Here is a 6,723-nt window from a genome sequence, read left to right on the forward strand (position 1 = left end):
TACTTCTTCAGTAAAAATTTTAACTTTAAAGTTCTTTTTAAACCATGAGAAATGTCTCTAGAACTTATGTTCAGCTTATGTCCTTCTTATTAAGGACAGCAATCTATACTTTTGCATCTGCAGGATAAATGCTACAAAACATTAGCAAGAACATTACAAGAACATTAAGTGTTATTGTATGAGTTGCCTATGTGGCAGGTTTAGAGCTCAGTAACCATTTAGCTACTGTTGACTCCTATGCTTCTAGGGAAAAATCAAGGTGACATCATTGACTACTTCGTAGTTTAGCAAGAGAAGTAAGGTGTTGGTTATTTGTACTAGAAATCTGTTTTCCATTCTGGAGCTCTTCTAGCTCTGAGATCAGATCAGAAGACTAGATAGGAAATATGAAAGCAACTGTCTAATTCAGAGACATTTTCTGCAGAGTTTTACCTAACATGGGCTTGCTAAGCAGATACAGAGAAATAAACCACTACTTTGTAAGCTAACCAGGAGGTGCAAAATTATAGTGAATGCTAGAGAGGTGCATTGTTTTAGATTTCAGGCACAACAATCATAGTTTTTCCTTACCAATAACAGTGCATGTTGGAATCTTCTGTACATCTGTGGACTGAACACTGAGAATTTTGCTTGTGAATGTAGCTGCTCGAGGACTTCTTTCTCACATTGATTGAGACACTCAAGCCTAATAGGTGGCTGAAGGGTAAAATTTAAAATACTTACTATCTAAAAGGTCACTTGTTAAGTGAGGGACTGGAGAGCAGTCAGGGAGAATAAATGGAAACTAGATTTTGAAAAGTTGTGGAATTGATGAAGGCCACAGGTAGGCCTGAAATAATGCTGGCATATGACAAATATTAACTTCTTTATTTTGGAAAAGACAATAAATTTTAGGAGGCTATAATACTTCTGTATGTTCTTTTTCAAACCCTTCTAAAAAGTAATCACACCAGGAATCTTCTGTCTAATATTTGTTGCAGCAAAATCCATTGCAGGGATCTCCATGAGACCACATCTAATCCTTAGACTCCTAGCAGTTTCTTGCATCACTACAAGATTATTAAATCCATATGTTTATACACAATAATTATTATGGAAATACTTGAAAAGATTTCTAATTGCCTTTCAAAATGTCCTAAAAAGCATCATAAATCTAAAACCGCCACTCATTCAAGTTGCTGGAAGAGTTCTGAGCTAACTGTGAGTATACTGCTAAAGAATTTTCAAAGGTCTTCTTAAAGTTTTTGTCACACCTGAAAAGTTACAGAAATAAGTGCTTCTTTGAGTGCTATAGTTTGTTTTCAAATCCAAATACAGAAACCATGACATGACATGGATGATATGACATAAAACTGGAAGATGTGCCCAATTTTTCCAAAAAGAACACTTATGAAAAAGATTGCCATTCCAGCTGCAAAATTTGGAAGAATGGAAAGAAAATATAACATCCCTTAAATGATCTGAATAGCAAGTCAAAATAGAGGATTTAAATTGAGTTTCAAGCCCCTGTTGGCTTCATTAGCATTACTTTTCATGCTGTATAGGGCTCCAGTTCTTATCAGAATTTTGATAAGCATTAGTTTTTCATTCGACCTTATCTGGTAGAAAGTATAATTACAGAATATGGTGATCAGCTTTATCTGGGTGATCACAGATAATATTACTGGTTTTAGTGCTATTATTAATAATGTTAGTATTATCAATGTGAGTGCATATATGCATGAACTACTAGAAAAATGAACTAAATTTTTCTAGGAATTACAGACTAACAGTATAAGAAATACTAGCTTTCCCTGCAGTTACAACTCCAGTAAAGTATGAGATAGCTTTTGGCACATCTTTGTCATTTGTAGTGAGAACTTCAATTGTATGTGTTCTTGTTTATGTGTTAAGAATCAAAAATTCTGAAGCTGAAGGAAGATAAACAATATTCAGAAATACTGCTAAACATAAAAGCTCATCCCTAAGGAAAATGTGGCTAAGACATTACACAATTAGCAGATTACCCTCTATGAACCTTTTATATCAGTCCACAGCCATATGTAATTCATATAATATGTGAAAAGTTAAACATTATTTTAGTGTCATAAGACCGTCTTTAATATGTAATTAAACATTCTAAAGCATATAGGACTAGTGTAGACCATGTAAGTGGCTCACAGCAGTACTCATAGTGGCACCTTATGACCTCTAGGGACCAAGCTGCCTCTAACAAGTCAGAACACTGTTACCAGTGTTTTGAAAATAACAAGTTCTAAAGTGCAGTTATCTGTAAGAGTTCACTTCTCTTTTGTCTGAGCAAAAGTCTGTGTTAGTGATACTGTAGCTTTTTGTATTTATGCTACTCTTAATGTCTTCCTCTGGGCATTTGCTACTAAGGGGCAAATGAGCAAGGTGGGGCACTTACCTGAGCTTGTAAAGCATTTTTAAGTGCATCTACCCTTACTATGTTTGTATCCATAATTAGAACTGGCCATGGTTGACATAAGATAAAATGAAAATAATATGACCTAACATGACCTTAATTCAGGAGTATTAATTAAAAATTAAGTTCCTCTTTGAGACGCGGAGCATTTGCTAGGCTGAGATAGTTGTAGCAATTTAATAGAAAAAATGATAAAATACCAGCTATTAACCGTGCTCCTGGAGGTGTTTATTTCCTTTTATTATTTTATTATTTCCTTCCACAAGAAGGGAAGAGTTTTGGAAGAGCTGTTCATTTGCCTTCAATTAGGTACGTAGGTGGATGGCACTTGCAAACAATTGCAACAAGACTATGATTTCTCAAGGCTAGCTCTGTTATGTGTTTCAGGAGCAGAGTGGATCAGAGGTGGTCAGAGGTATAAGGAAAATATGTGAAATAGTAATAGTGAGAAAAGTCCCTATAGCAGATGCAGTTTTAGAAGAAAGCTATTTAGTAGGGCTTATAAGCAGTATAGAGTATTTTTCTGTGAGCAAAATAGACAATGATGATGCAGTCCTGCTTGCCACATTGTTTCATCATTTTGCAAAAAATCTCAATACTCTTACTTTTCTTAAAATATTCTTCTTAAAAATAAAATTTTGCATTCCATTTTTGATAACAACAGCCTGTGGCTGATCTAGCTCTTAAATTTTGAAGTATGCTGACATCAAAAGGCTGCATGTTGTCCCTGCCTATAGCAGTGGGGTTGGAACTAGGTGATCCTAGAGGTCCCTTCCAATGCCAACCTATGATTTTATGATCTCTGAAGTGGTTTTTAATATGTCCTTAGCGAGAGGAGGAAAAGTGATTTAATGGAAGACTACATTCAGTCCATTTTCACCTTTGTGTGGTCCTCTTACAGATTACATATTGTGCTCAGATTTTCAGTGTGTTCAGTGTGGTGCAGATTTTTGAAGTGAAAATGAAGAACAGTGATATGAGTAACATTACAAGAAAGATGATCATAAGGACAGGCAAGCAGGGAATGGCTGTATCTTCATGTTTAGTGGGAAAAGTCAGTATCTTTGGCATCAGGGAAGCTGTTATCACTGAGAAGGTAAAACAGTACCAAGAAAAAACTTGTTTATGCTCTTGGATGTATAAATGACATTAATTTCATACCATTCTTAAAGCAAGCATTTAGCTAATTGCTTTCCCTTATTATTCTCTGCTAGAATGCTGTGTCTTTTTTTTCTATATGGTCAGTGAGCCATGTTTAATAGTTTTTTTTATTTTCTTTTTACCCTCAGGGATTCTTTCATTTATAAAGAAAGATCATTTGGTTTTTCACATGAAAGCAGAAAAAAATTGAGGCAAAAATTGTTGTGGTTGCTTCCAAACAAAGACAGAGACTCCATGAAAAGAAAGAATGTATAGCTATTTACAGAGTTTATAATGATATTCTACATAGTAATTGCTGTTTGGATTGCAGAAATAAAAGCATAAGAAATACCCAAGCATTGATCTCAGGAAAATAAAAATCTAAGTTATTTTGCATTGCATTATGTAGCAATTTGAGTTTCTCCTTCTAAAGTTCCTGTTTTGAATATGCATGTAGTAGATAATTCAAATGCTTTAATGTTCCTCTTTATTATATCTGTGAATTTGGATTTCCACACATTGAATTTGTTATATTTTCAGGCTTATGAGAGTGGGTGAAAGGGCAATGTTGTTTGTTTATTCTTTTTATGTTATTTCTTTACTCTCTTTATGTTTTTATGCAGATTTATAATTAGCTATGATGGTGTGAAATGGAAGAGCGCTTGATATTTCACTGCTGGCTTCCTTCCTTGTAAAAATACTTTTAAAAAAATGATCTTTTTCTAAAGAAGATTTTTTGCTTTCATTTTGTATTTGAGAATGAAAAATATCATGCTTAACTTCAGAGCACACCAGAAGACATATTACGGTTTGAATTTTGGGCTTTTTTTCTGAATGTGCTTGAACTCTGAATGTGCTCACTTTATATAGAATCAAATTTGCATTTGAGAGAGCCCCCAAAACTGATGTGATGACTGTGAGTAACTCAGTCAGAATCAAGATGATGTGGAAATACTGATTTTCATTTGAATAGGTTTCAAACTTTCAGTCTGAGCAGCTTTTTTATTTGATTCAGTTTTTTATGATAAATGTAAAATACTGGATGCTCTATATTGAGCTTCAGTTCTAGAGGGCCTAGCCTAACCTATGCAGCTGTTATCACAGTCTATAAGACTGTGATAAAATTGTGAAATCTGTGTTTATGATAATAAATAGAAGAAGACAAGTTTTCAGTTTGAACTGTAATGATAAGTTCTGTGGGAGCACTTCTTGAATAACTAAGTGATGTGATTGCCAAATTAAGACTTAGGAAGTATTTTCTAGTTTCAAAGCACTTTTGTTCTTAAGATGTGTTTGATGTGTTTTGAAACATACAAATGTCTTCTGCTGCTGTGTTTCTTAGGGATACAAATTGCTCTCGAGTTAACTGGGCACAGCTTAAGAAAACTTTACAAACATGAATTTTGCTTAAATCCTGTATTGCATATTGATGGAGCTACTTGGATCTGTGCCACAGTCCTAAGAAACCGGGACTTTTCTCATTGATGTCTGTGCTCTTAATAATTAGTTTAGAGTACCTCCTGTGGTAGTAGCAACTGCTGCAAAAGGGAATCAGTTTCAGTAGGACTAGTCATATTGAAGCTACCATTTCCACATGTGAAACATGAAGCAAACTTGGAACTGGGAAACAAGCCAGTAAATTTTTACAGTCTTAACTTGTGCTGTATTCTGAACACAATGAAATGCAATTCATGTTTTGGAAACACTGTCTTCTTATCTGAAAACATCTTTTCAAGTCTTTGTTAGGAGCAAGTCAGAGGAAGACAAAGCAAAAGTCATTCTTCATTTTAGCAGAACCTGTTGTTCTCCACTGGTCAGTAAGCACAGGAAATCAGCATGCTGAGAAAACACCTGCATGTCATGAAAAACCACGATGTGTTTCAAGTTGCTTTGGAAACAGCATGCAAGTTATTTTGGTTTCAGAAAAAAAGAATCCCTATTTCCCTCTACCTTTAGCTGGTGTCCTGTTCACATTTTCTGCAACAAAAATCACTCTTCATGAAGAATAGTTGCATCAATAGTAAAGCAGAGTTTTAGCTCAGAGTTGAGAGACTGAGGAACAGAATTTAATGCTTGCTTTTTCTAGATAATAACTGCTGATGTATATAGTGACAAATAAGGTCAGTTTCAGCATAAAATCTGAGTTAGATGTAGTTGACCTCAATGGTCTTTCCTCTTGCAAAAAACAGGCTTTTGTAAATACTGTTCTCAATTCTTTCTGAGCAGCACTTTGAAAATCTTCTTGAGGGTCATTCAAATCTGGGCTCCATTTATATGGGAAATTGCGAGCTGCTCAGTGTCCACACTGCCTTAGGAAATCAAGTGGTCAAGCAGGTCACTCCATAGGTTGTCGGAGCTGATCAGTATAGAATCACAGAGTGCCACAGGTTGCAGGGGACCTTAAAGATCAATTATTTTCAAGCCCCCCACTGTGGGCATCAGTTGGGAGCATGAAGAGGAAAGGAGGCAAATGCAATGGAGAGAAAGAGCACCTTTCTATGCACACTGAAAATGGGAATGTAGGTGTTGCTGAATCTGGGCTTTTCATAAGAGAAAAAAAAAAATTATTCCAGAAAAGTTTCAGCTGACTCTACTGCTCTCTCAGTACTGCTGTCAGCAGCAACTGAACACATGCAGTTTAAACTAAAAGCTGCTGTCTGAACTAAAAAAATGCTAGGCCAACTGTGATGGAGCTAGTAGCAAATTCTCTTACTCTGGATGCAGCCACTAGAAGACATCTTGTTTCAGTGTGAATTAGCCCTGAGTATACAATTGTTCAGCACAGTAAAGGTATCTCAGATCTTCTGAAAGCAGGATATCATCCTGGATACCTATGAATTTTAGGGAATTATTTTGCATTATATGCAGTTATTTCTCTCTAGTGAAATTTAGACGTGATCTGTAAAAAAATACTGTGTCAAATTTCATGTGAATTCTGTGTAAAATCAGAAACAAAGCATTATTGTCTTTCTGGAAATTATAATTAATGATTACAGAAATGTACAATTTTTTTCAGTTCCAGAAGCTTACTACAGAAAAAAAAATTCCCATTATATATATTGCTCATTACTTTCTTGTAATATTTTGCTTTCTACACTCGCAGCCATCTGTTAATTTCAAAAGAGAATCTTATTTTAATAAATACACTTATCTATTGT

The 6,723-nt window shown here is 35.0% G+C and overlaps 1 protein-coding gene across 1 annotated transcript in view; it reads left to right on the forward strand.

Moving 5' to 3' along the window:
• SYK (spleen associated tyrosine kinase) overlaps positions 1-6,723 on the forward strand; it is a 22,613-nt gene that overhangs the window by 14,193 nt on the left and 1,697 nt on the right. The gene's annotated exons all lie outside the window — the stretch shown is intronic.

Source organism: Meleagris gallopavo, chromosome Z (assembly GCF_000146605.3).
Source record: "Meleagris gallopavo isolate NT-WF06-2002-E0010 breed Aviagen turkey brand Nicholas breeding stock chromosome Z, Turkey_5.1, whole genome shotgun sequence".
Classification (NCBI taxonomy): Eukaryota; Metazoa; Chordata; class Aves; order Galliformes; family Phasianidae; genus Meleagris; species Meleagris gallopavo.